The sequence below is a fragment of the Oncorhynchus tshawytscha genome, unplaced genomic scaffold (assembly GCF_018296145.1).
Source record: "Oncorhynchus tshawytscha isolate Ot180627B unplaced genomic scaffold, Otsh_v2.0 Un_contig_8238_pilon_pilon, whole genome shotgun sequence".
NCBI classification, from domain to species: Eukaryota; Metazoa; Chordata; class Actinopteri; order Salmoniformes; family Salmonidae; genus Oncorhynchus; species Oncorhynchus tshawytscha.
The window spans coordinates 67,759-81,065 of record NW_024609216.1 but is presented as its reverse complement, the minus strand read 5'-3'; the positions used below and the strand labels follow the sequence as shown (position 1 = coordinate 81,065).

General features: G+C 39.0%; 1 long non-coding RNA gene across 1 annotated transcript; it reads right to left on the bottom strand.

Moving 5' to 3' along the window:
* Positions 1-502, bottom strand: LOC121844441. The gene is made up of 2 exons (XR_006081993.1): positions 424-502; positions 1-118 (listed from the first exon to the last, which is right to left on the bottom strand). It is a non-coding gene; the product is annotated as an uncharacterized LOC121844441 (long non-coding RNA).
* Positions 503-13,307: the final 12,805 nt, after the last annotated feature.

The following is a 13,307-nucleotide window of genomic DNA, read 5'->3' as shown; positions in this document are numbered from 1 at the left end:
TACCAGGTGTATTTGTCCACAGGTGGGTTGGCATCACTGCTGCAGGTCAGAGTCACTGAACTGCCCTCCACTATTTCACCAGAGGGACTGACTGACACTGAGGTGTTCTTTGGGCCGTCTGGTGGACAATATGTAACACATTGTTCATACATAGAGCTTTATATGAGGAGCATCATGGAACTTGGATTTATGATTAAAATAAATTAAATATTAATATAAATATGTGGAACTTAGACATTAATGTAACAATACAGTGTTTGTGAAGTACTTGTAGTTACTACAGTAATGAGATGAGTACAATCATGGAACTGGGACATAGATTGAAATAATAGATAGATTTCATATCTGTTCCACTGCACATCAACACTAACCAATGATTGGATGATTTTGAAAGACTTTAAAAAGTGTTTTAGTCACACTCACACACTGCAGGAGAATTTATGCCCTTTACAGCACAGTAGAAGCTGTCTTCAGTTTTAAAGTAGAATGTGTATGAGGGGGAGAACTCTTGTACAATCTTACTGTTCCTGTACCAGGTGTAGGTGGGGTTACCAGTCAGAGTACAGGTGGTGCTACAGGTCAGTGTCATTGACCACCATGTAGTGGTCACCTTCACCTGCAGGTCTGGAGTAGATAACATTAAAACCCTCAATGACCTGTTCTCAAATCATCAATTCCGACGCATACTTTCACATTCATATTATTTCAATACAAATCAAGACAATTTTCCAGAACCAATTAAACAGTTCCACACCATATATAATATCACTGTACCTGTAACAGACAGAGTGATTAAACAGATCAACACTGTATATAATATCACTGTACCTGTAACAGACAGAGTGATTAAACAGATCAACACTGTATATAATATCACTGTACCTGTAACAGACAAAGTGATTAAACAGATCAACACTATATATAATATCACTGTACCTGTAACAGACAGAGTGATTAAACAGATCAACACTATATATAATATCACTGTACCTGTAACAGACAGAGTGATTAAACAGATCAACACTATATATAATATCACTGTACCTGTAACAGACAGAGTGATTAAACAGATCAACACTATATATAATATCACTGTACCTGTAACAGACAGAGTGATTAAACAGATCAACACTATATATAATATCACTGTACCTGTAACAGACAGAGTGATTAAACAGATCAACACTATATATAATATCACTGTACCTGTAACAGACAGTGATTAAACAGATCAACACTATATATAATATCACTGTACCTGTAACAGACAGAGTGATTAAACAGATCAACACTATATATAATATCACTGTACCTGTAACAGACAGAGTGATTAAACAGATCAACACTATATATAATATCACTGTACCTGTAACAGACAGTGATTAAACAGATCAACACTATATATAACATCACTGTACCTGTAACAGACAGAGTAACTCCAGGATCACCAGCATAATTCCCTCCAGTCTGATCTGTTATGAACAGAACAGATCCACTGATGACCCCTTCAAGGTACAGATACTCTGAGTGGTGTATGTAACACTCCAGCCATCCTGACCCAGTACCACTGAAACACAGTTAGACATCACAATGGTATCAGAATGAAGACAAGGTCTATTGGTTCACACTGACAGTAGGGTTTGTCTCCACTTTGTTGCTTTAGTTGCTGAGTCGAGTGTGAATGGAAACCACAGAAAACTATTTAAGTGAAGTTGATATGCTTAACAGAACACACCAGAATAACATTATGATTCTTAACCTTTCATAAGTGTTTGTAGATTATTAAACAGAGCAACTAAAAGATATGAATGAGACCATACCTGTTACAGACCAGAGAAAGACCACCAACACACTTCCAGCTGTTCTCAAGACCATTGTTGCATCTCCCACCTGCAGTCTTAGAAACATAAACAACAACTCACTCTATAGCTGGTGAATAACTCCACCTGATACATTGAAGTAGAAACTGTAAATGGGGTCCAGGGCCTCATTACTGAAAATGAACCAGGCTCATATTGTGTTGTATTGTGCTACAGACGTGGATCTTAATTTGATCACACTTTTGTTTTAGAGAATTTTCCTGCTTCCTGGAAATGCAAACTTGTAGTGTATTCAAGGTTCATAAAGGCTTCTAACTGTCAGGGATCCCTCCCGTACTGCTGCTCATTCTGTGCACCAATTCTGGAAGTTTACGTCACTGGCTTTCTAGGCATCACTGAGCTGTCTAATTACACACACCTGGTTCCCATTTCCTCTGATTAGCAATTATATAAATGTGCCCTTTGTTCACCATTGTCTTGGTCAGGTATTGTTTCCATGTCTGTTGGTCTTGTGACCACCTGTGCATTGTTGCGGTGGATTTCGTGCTGCGTGTTTCATCTTGTGTAATTATTAGAGGTTTAACATGGCCGTTTTGTTTGGTTTTAATCCTGTGTTTTGGGCTTGTGACTTTTTATGGCAGGTTGTATTGTTTGATGGACTATTAAAACCTAATATGCATTTCTGCACCTGTATCCTGTCATTTATACAACGTGACACTAATGTTTAATTTAAAATGTCAGACTTGATTTTCCCTAACAAACTGTCAACCATCACAATTATAATCCACATAATAATTCACTTTTCCTGTTGCTGCAGGAATATTAAGATCCTACATCTGTATACGGTTGTGTGAATACTGTCTGTATTGCACTGTAAACACACATTTCTACATTTATTGTCAGAACCTCAAATATAGGAGGATAAATGTTCAAACCTCTACAGTCCGTCAAGCTGTACAGCAGCCTAAAGACTGACCACCAGGTTCAATGATAGCTCCTATCACCAATCTGAGGCTAATCAGCAGTGGCTCACACAGTCTTGTACAACAAACCTTGTGAGGACACAATTCAGTCCTGTTCACAATCCTATTTTCCTTTACCTTGACCCCAAAACCTACTAACCCTAGCTCCTAATTCTAACATTCATTCAACTTAACCCTAAACCCCCTAGAACTTGCATTTGATCTTGTGGGGACTAACAACATTTGTCCATTTACTATTATTGTGGGGACTTCTGGCTGATAATGCCCACACACGGAGACCATCTGTAGGAGAGACCATGTGTAGGGAAGGCAAATAAGCCCATGGAGTTTGTATCAAAGTCTAGAGAGCTGGTTGTTGATGAAGCAAAGTTAAAATGCACATCCTACACAGTATAGATGTCAACCCTACTCCATATCAGACTGGTCCTAAAGGGCCCTCAGCTAAATCAGCTGTGTCACACGCAGACACACACTTAGGCCCACATGCACACTATTTGTTTGCATGTCTTTTTACCCTGGTTAATTATCTCATCTCTACATAGATCAACACTCCTACACTGAGACACTTTATGAATACTGACCCTGATGTAACAACCAAAACACAGCTCATAACAACAAGTAAAATGATACATTACCCTCAATAATATGACTTGACTGAAAACAGATAACCAGAAACTATATTTCAAGATATTGTTAAGAGTACTTAGAGTGAAGTGAAAGGGAGAGGTATTGTACAGGGAGTCATACTGGCAGTTAGTGTGAATTATGTGGTTGACACATATTTAAAGAGGAAGGAAAGGACAGTTAAGACATTAACATGGATGATGACTAGACCAGCATCTCAGAAAAAGGGATGTTCCTGTATTTCAATAGAAATTGTGCAACAGATTGCATATCTACTTGCCTTCATTTTACTACATTTTTAAATGAGCTAAATGTATCAAATTTTCAATGTGATATTTTGACTACACAGAGAACCATTTAAACAATGAGTCGACTACAGAGGGCTTGGTGTGGTTGCTAGGTGATTTCTGATGCATCCGAAAGCCCTCTATACTATTTAGAATGTTTACAATTTCCTGTGTTGCCTTGCCCTTCTGAGTTCTGTATATACAGGTCAAAGTTCTATGATCTCATTCAGTTAGAACCCATTCCATTTAATACCCATGACCATCACTCCTCATCAGCTGTATCAAATTAATACTGAAGGTTCCAGTGTTCTAGACTAGAGCTCCACCTACTGGTATCTCAACATTACTGCACCAACCTAATAATAATGTCCTCAATAAAGTTGGGTTAATAACAACATAACACACTGGAAATACATTAGATAAACTAGTGGAAAAACTAAACTGTTTACTTGACAAAGTCAGTTAACTTCTTATGGATGGAGGGCAATATTGAGTAGCTTGGATGAATAAGGTGCCCAAAGTAAACGGCCTGCTCCTCAGTCGCTAATATATGCATATTATTATTAGTATTGGATAGAAAACACTCTGAAGTTTCGAAAACTTTGAATGATGTCTGTGAGTATAACAGATCTCATATGGCAGGCAAAAACCTGAGGAGAAATCAAAACCGGAAGTGAGAAATCTGAGGTTGGTATGTATTCAACACAGTTCCCATTGGAATCCCCTTTAGATATTAATGAAGTTGCACTTCCTAGGTCTTCCACTAGATGTCAACCGTCTTTAGAAATTTGAATGAGGCATCTGTGTTGTGGGACTGAATGACAGCAGAATGAATATATCTATTATCTATTATTATCTATTATATCTAATATAGGTATATCTATTATTCCATGTGTATAACTTGTATTATCATCTACATTTATGATGAGTATTTCTGTTGAATCGATGTGGCTATGCAAAATCACTGGATGTTTTTGGAACTAGTGAATTTAATGCGCCAATGTAAACGCAGATTTTTTTATATAAATATGAACTTTATCAAACAAAACATACATGTATTGTGTAACATGAAGTCCTATGAGTGTCATCTGATGAAGATCAAAGGTTAGTGATTCATTTCTCTATTTGTGCTTTTTGTGACTCCTCTTTGGCTGGGAAAATGGCTGTGTTTTTCTGTGGCTTGGTGGTGACCTAACATAATTGTTTGTGGTGCTTTCGCCGTAAAGACCATTTGAAATCGGACACTGTGGTGGGATTAACAAGATTACCTTTAAAAACGGTATAAGATACATGTATGTTTGAGGAATTTTAATTATGAGATTTCTGATGTTTTGATTTTGGCGCTCTGCACTTTCACTGGCTGTTGTCATATCATCCCAATAACGGGATTGCAGCCCAAATTAAGCAAACACTGTTGTAGTACAATATGCCACTATCATATTCTGTTACACTGTTGGGACTTCTGTACAATATGGTGGGCAGAGACATAGGAGGAGGGGCTCATTGTAATGGCTGGAATAGAATTATGGGATATCGTTCCATTTATTCCATTCCAGCCTTTACAATGAGCCCGTCCTTCTATATATCTGCCCACCAGCCTCCTCTGTTGTACAGTACCGGTAGGAGTAGAGGGATCAGTGCCATCATCACCATTGTGATTCTGTGTTGAATGTATAGGCTAATGTAGCCTGTTACCATAGGCCTGTTATCCATGTGTAGGTTTATGTAGCCTGTTGTCCATATGGTCTAATGTAGCCTGTTGTCCATATATACAGTTGAAGTCAGAAGTTTACATACACCTTAGCCAAATACATCTAAACTCCGTTTAACAATTCCTGACATTTAATCCCAGTAAAAAAATACCCTGTTTTAGGTCAGTTAGGATCACCCCTTTGATTTAAGAATGTGAAATGTCAGAATAGTTTAATGATTTATTTCAGCTTTTATTTATTTCATCACATTCCCAGTGGGTCAGAAGTTTACATACTCAATTAGTATTTGGTAGCATTGCCTTTAAATTGTTTAACTTGGGTGAAACCTTTTTGGTAGCCTTCCTCAAGCTTCCCACAATAACATTCCTCCTACAAGAGCTGGTGTAACTGAGTCAAGTTTGTAGCCCTCCTTGCTTGCACACGCTTTTTCAGTTCTGCCTACAAATTTTCTGTAGGATTGAGGTCAGGGCTTTGTGATGGCCACTCCAAAACCTTGACTTTGTTGTCCATAAGCCATTTTGCCACAACTTTGGAAGTATGCTTGGGGTCATTGTCCATTTGGAAGACCCATTTGCGATCAAGCTTTAACTTTCTGACTAACGTCTTGATGTTGCTTCAATATATCCACATTTTCCTTCCTCGTGATGCCATTTATTTTGTGAAGTGCACTAGCCCCTCCTGCAGCAAATCACCCCCAAAATATGATGCTGCCACCCCTGTGCTTCACGGTTTGAATGGTGTTCTTCAGCTTACAAGCCTCCCCTTTTCCTCCAAACATAACAATGGTCATTATGGCCAAATTGCTCCCAAGGATGAACCAGACCTGTGGAGGTCGCCAATTTGTTTTCTCAGGCCCCCTTTGAACTCTCAGGCCCCTTATTGCCAGTTTGTTATTTTGTTATTGAACCAAGTGAATGAGGATATGATTGGGACATATTAGTCACCCTAGGCAGACAGGTTGCCTCCCACAATGTTAACAATGTCCTTGCTGTTTCACTAAGGTGTGGGATTTCCTAGACTAGTAGAGACATATTAAGACTGTAGTAATGTTGAGATGCCAGTAGGGGGCAATCTAGTCGAGACCACTGGAGCCAAACATACTATTTAGTCTACTTTCAGTTGCACATTGATGCAGCTGATGAGGAGTGATGGGAATGATGGGTCTTTTAATAAATGTAGGCCCACTCAAAGAAAGAAATCCAAATATGCTGACTTTTGTCCATTTTCTATTTAGAAACAGTAACATCGCTTTAGTGGCATGCTGTTTACACATGTTAACACCCTGACTAGTCTAATTTTAAAATGTATCAACCACAGAACTCACTTAGGTTACGCCTACTTCTACTAATGCAGTAGACTACTTCTTGTTTCCACGCAGCGACAGTAAGTTGACTAACTGTACAAGACCTCTCCCCTTCACTTCACTCTGTAAGTACTCTTGACAATATCTTGAAATATTGTTTGTCATGTTTTTCTTGTAATATATCATATATTTGAGGGTAAGACTTACCGTATCGTTTCATTTTTGTGATGTTTTGAGCTGTGTTTTGGTTGTTACACTTTATGAATACTGGCCCTGATGTATCAGAATAGGAGTGCTGATCTAGGATCAGGTTCACCTCATCCAAATAATTGATCTAAAAGGCAAAACTGATCCTAGAACAGCACTCCTACTCTGATACACTTTCTGAATACCGGCCCTGGACTATGTTGATGTTTAGTTCAGTTTATTCATGTGCATGTTTTTGTGTGTATATGTGGGTTGTGTTTAGGAGTAGTATTAACATGAGACACATTAGACAATGCAGAATATGGTCCTCTGTAACTGAGTTGGTAGAGCACGGCGCCTGCAACAACACTGGAACCTTCAGTAGCAGCTGATGAGGAGTGATGGGATTTAGTAACATTTTGCCTCTAATAATGTATGGCCCACTTCTCAAAGGCAACTATTTTCTGACATGTTGTTTGTGCATGTTAATGTCTTAACGCCTTGACTGGGCTACTTTTAAAATGTGTCAACCACAGAATTCACACTTACAGTAGGCTACTTCTTGTTTCTATGTACTGCCAGCATCACCTTCCTGTCATCTGTAGACCTCTACAGCCTGAACCATAGTGTTCTATATATGGACATTATACTGTATGTACTTAATTAGCACTTCATTATCACAGAATAGTATATGAACAACATGCTACATTAGACTGACTCGTTTCAGGAAACTAGACCTGGGTCACTACTTCACAGGAGAGCCATTTGAAAGTCAACTTTTTTATTCAAAATGCGTTTTTTGGCAGAAATGCCTTCTGGAACATGTGAACTTTCATGTGCCTTAATAACAAACTTGTATGTCAACTGTACATACGAATAAAATTAGCCTAGTTGGTTTAGCCACAGAACCTTCCTGCTAGCCATGATTGGCTGAGGTGAGTGGGCTGGACATGCTGAGAGAGGAGTGCTGTTCTGGTCCTGTTCTGGTCCTCTTGTATATTAATGACTTAAATTCCTCTTTAAGAGGAAAGGACAGTTCTGCATCAGCTACTTGTGTCCCGACCACTTTAAATATGTATCAACCAGTTGACTCACTGTACAAGACCTCTCCTTCACTTCATTCTAAGTGCTCTTGACAATAACTTTGTTAGTTTTTGGTTATTAGTTTGTAGATGTAAGTCATTATTGAGGCTAATGTATCATTTTACTTCTTATGTTTTGGTTATTACATCAGGGTCAGTATTCATAAAGTGCCTCAGTGTAGGAGTGTTGATCTACATAGTGATGAGATGATTAACCAGTGTAAAATAAACATGCAATCAACCATTTGAATCTCTGCTCAGTGTGTGTGTGAATGACAGTGGGTTTATCGGAGGGCCCTTCAGGACCAGACTGATGGGGAGGAGGGTTGACATCTATACTGTGTAGGATGTGTGTTTCAACTTTCTACATCCATAACAACCAGCTCTCTAGACTTTGATAGACTCCATGGGCCTTCAATACAGATGGTTTCTGTATTTGTGTGTGTGTGAGAGAGTCACTTGCAATATAGAAATATGTGTTTGCAGTTCTACAAATATGTTCAATAATTGATTGTTGATAATGATGATGACTATTGTATACATTAGGAATTTATTTTGTATCATACTTTGTCAGATTAAATAGACAAACATGCAACACATCACACACACATTACATACATACATAGTGCAATAGACTTACAGACAGACAGTATTCACAGACAACCATATAGCACAATACAACACAAAATGAGCCTGGTTCATTTTCAGTAATGAGGCCCTGTACCCCATTTACAGTTTATACTTCAATGTCTCAGGTGGAGTTATTCACCAGCTATAGTGTTTGTTTCTAAGACTGCAGGGTGAGAGATGCAACAATGGCCTTGAGAACAGCAGGAAGTGTGTTGGTGGTCTTTCTCTGGTCTGTAGCAGGTATGGTCTCATTCTTAACTTTTAGTTGCTTTGTTTAACAATCTACAGACATTTATAAAAGGATATGAATCATAATGTTATTCTGGTGTGTTCTGTTAGGCGTCTCCACTTCACTTTAAATAGTTATCTTTCAAGTGATAAGTGATGCGTATCTGTGATTTCCATTCACTCAACTCAACTATGGCGACAAAGTGGACAAAACATTTACAGTCAGTCATTTAGCAGACAAGCCTATGCAGAGCAACAAAGGTCAAGCGCCACGCCCAAGGGCACTTTGACAAAGTCAAATCGGGGCCCAGAACCAACGACCTTTCGGCCACCGGCCCAAGCTCCTAACTGCCAACAAAGATTCCTTCCCCCTACAGTTCCCAGAGAGCTGCCCCTCAACCATCCTCACTCAAAACATGCATTGGACGTAACAGCGTTGCCCCTCAGTGTCATTCAAAAATGTTTTGTTTATTTTGACAGAATTTTCTACTTTTGTCTTTGACCGTCATTCTATCCCCCACCCAGACACTCCACTCCACATCCCAACTCTCAGTTTCCCTCAGCCCATCCCACCTTTCTCTGCTGGCCACAATCTTTGGATTTCTACACACCATGTATCTTTCAACTATGCTGTGATGTTTAACATACAATTTGAATAGATGTAATCAAATAGAATCCACCGATTGCGAGTTGATTCGTAAGAGTATTAGTATGTTAGTAATTGACTGACCAGGTCTCTCCAGATCTCTCAAAAATGCTATTTGTAGGGTCAATTTTAGATTCAAGTTATGCTTTTTTGGCCATTCCTGAGACCAGCAACAGGCTACCTGAGGGCAATACCAGAACAAATGGACTATTGATTTTTGCATCCACACAACTAAATCTGAAGAGCTACGATAATTGAATGCCCCAAATATTCAACATTGTTGGTGGCAAGAATTCTGTAGAATAATGTTAGCTGAAAAACAAGGGGTGGCAGGGTAGCCTAGTGGTTAGAGCGTTGGACTAGTAACCAGAAGGTTGCAAGTTCAAACCCCGAGCTGACAAGGTACAAAACTGTCGTTCTGCCCCTGAACAGGCAGTTAACTCATTGTTCCTTGGCAGTCATTGAAAATAAGAATTTGTTCTTAACTGACTTGCCTAGTTAAATAAAAAAAGAAGTCTTGAGTCGTTTTAAAAATGCACAGTTAGTCAGAAGTTTACATACGCCTTAGCCAAATACATTTAAACTCAGTCTCACAATTCCTAACATTTAATCCAGGTAAAAATTCCCTGTTGTAGGTCAGTTAGGATTACCACTTTATTTTAAGAATGTGAAATGTCAGAATAATAGAATGATTTCAGCTTTTATTTCTTTCATCACATTCCAAGTGGGTCAGAATTTGACATACACTCAATTAGTATTTGGTTGCATTGCCTTTAAATTGTTTAACTTGGGTCAAACATTTTGGGTAGCCTTACACAAGCTTCCCACAATAAGTTGGCTGAATTTTGGCACATTCCTCCTGACAGAGCTGGTGTAACTGAGTCAGGTTTGTAGGCCTCTTTGCTTGCACACGCTTTTTCAGTTCTGCCCACAAATTTTCTATGGGATTGAGGTCAGGGCTTTGTGATGGCCACTCTAATACCTTGACTTTGTTGAGCTTAAGCCATTTTGCCACAACTTTGGAAGTATGCTTGGGTCATTGTCCATTTGGAAAATCCATTTGCGACCAAGCTTTAACTTCCTGACTGATGTCTTGATGTTGCTTCAATATATCCACATAATTTTCCTTTCCTCATGATGCCATATATTTTGTGAAGTACACCAGTCCCTGCAAAGCACCCCCACAACATGATGCTGCCACCCCCATGCTTGGGATGGTGTTCTTCGGCTTGCAAGCCTTCCCCTTTTCCTCCAAATGGTCAGTATGGCCAAACAGTTGTTTTCGTTTCATCAGACCAGACGACATTTCTCCTAAAAGTAAAATCTTTGTCCCCATGTGCAGTTGTAAACCATAGTCTGGTGTTTTAATGGCTGTTTTGGAGTAGTGGCTTCTTCGTTGCTGAGCAGCCTTTCAGGATATGTCGATATAGGACTCGTTTTACTGTGGATATAGATTACTTTGTGCCTGTTTCGTCCAGCATAGTCAGGGTCCTTTGCCGTTGTTCTGGGATTGATTTGCACTTTTCACACCAAAGAACGTTCATCACTAGGAGACAGAACGCATCGCCTTCCTGAGCAGTATGAAGGCTGTATGGTCCCATGGTGTATATACTTGCGTACTATTGTTTGTACAGATGAATGTGGTACCTTCAGGCGTTTGGAAATTGCTCCCAAGGATGAACCAAACTTGTGGAGGTCTGCAATATTTTCTGCAATATATAAGTCTTGGCTGATTTCTTTTGATTTTCCCATGATGTCGAGCAAAGGGGCACTGAGTTTGAAAGGTAGGCCTTGAAATACATCTACACGTACACCTCCAATTGACGCAAATGAGCCTATCAGAAGCTTCTAAAGCCATGACATCATTCTGTAATTTTCCAAGCTGTTTATAGGCACAGTCAATTTAGTGTAATTTAGTGTAACTTCTGACCCACTGGAATTGTGATAGTGAAAATAATGTCTAAACAATTGTTTGAAAAATTACTTGTCATGCACAAGTCCTACTTGCTTTACCAAAACTAGTTTGTTAACAAGACATTTGTGGAGTGGTTGAAAAACAAGTTAATGACTCCAACTTAAGTGTATGTAAACTTCTCACTTCAACTCATACACCCTGTGCCATGGAATCGGTACATTAAAACCATTTCTTCCCAGCTTCTTTTCAATCTATATGGCACAGCTGTCAACATCCTGGTCCTCAAACAAAACTGGTATACTTTCCTATTTATGCTGTTTTTGTTCCTCCGGCAGTTTTGATCCTTTATATTGGGCAGACACACCAGTTCCCTACCTCCCGCCACTGCCACCTGCCTCCATTTGTGTAATTCTGTAATCAATTGGTTGTAATCTTGGACTGAGCAGACCTTCCCATACAATTCTGATAACTCCATGAAATACATTCTTCCATACCAATTTACAATAATTGAATAACCAAATTCTTTCAACATTTTCCATAAATACAGGTATTTTATCAACCAGCACATTGAGGTCAGCCATAATGTAATATTTGTTCTGTCTTTTCTGGGGATGAAATTGAAATCAGTTCTGCAATGCTTTTTTGAAAAAGAGATACATTGAATGTTTCATTTTCAATTAATTGAAAATTAGACATGGTAATCTGTAAAAAGGCCATTTTTAAACAGTGGTTGAGCATTTCTTAGTAATCCATTTGAGAACCATTTTGGGTTCAAGTAAAACTTTCGTATAAGTGAAGCTTTCAGAGAGTTTAAGTGCTTTTATATTTAGTCTGAACTCACCCAGTTCTAGTAGGACACAAGGTGAGACCCAGATGCAGACACAGGACACAGATGGTTGGAGTCTTACAATGTTAATTCATCCAAAAGGGGTAGGCAAGACAATGGTTGTGGACAGGCAAAAGGTCAAAACCAGATCGGAGTCCAGGAGGTACAGAGTGGCAGACAGGCTCGTGGTCAAGGCAGGCAGAAAGGTCAGGCAGGCAGGTATATAGTCCAGAAACAGGCAAGGGTCAAAACCAGGAGAACTAGAAAAGGATAATAGCAAAAAAAAAAAAAAAGCAGGAGAACGTGAAAACCTCTGGTTGACTTGACTTAAACATACAAGGTGACCTGGCACAGAGAGACAGGGATAAATACACTGGGGAAAATAAGCGACACCTGGAAGGGGTGGAGACAATCACAGGGACAGGTGAAACAGATCAGGGCGTGACATGTTCATATTAATTATATAGCTACAGTGTCTTTATAAATGTGAAATTTGACTTTGACTCTGATATGGTTCTCAATCAGAGGCAGGTGTTTGTCATTGTCTCTGATTGGGAACCATATTTAGGTAGCCTGTTTGGTGTTGGGTTTTGTGGGTGATTGGCCTTGTTCCTGTCTCTGTGTTACTTTGCACCAGAATTAGGCTGTTTCGGTTTTCGTGTTACGTTTTTGTATTTGATTCGTGTTTACTTTGTTTCATTAAACATGGATCGTAATAGCCACGCTGCATTTTGGTCTGACTCTCTTTCACATGAAGAAAACTGTGACAGCCTGTTTCTTTACACTACAATCAGAGCCGGCTGCAGACAATGATCAGCTAGGGGGAAATCAGATTTTAAAATATTTATATTTATACAGTATGCAATATTTATTTATACAGTATAATATATGCAACAAATTTTCTACCAACAGGTTTCAGTGCCAATGCACCACACAACCAATAAACAAAAGCATAATGACTTTGAGCACTTCAATATCATGGTTTGCGTTTTAAAACCACAATCAAAACCCAATCTGGAGAAACAGGAAATACATCCCTCCTTATCTTGTAGGCCTACCCAGTAA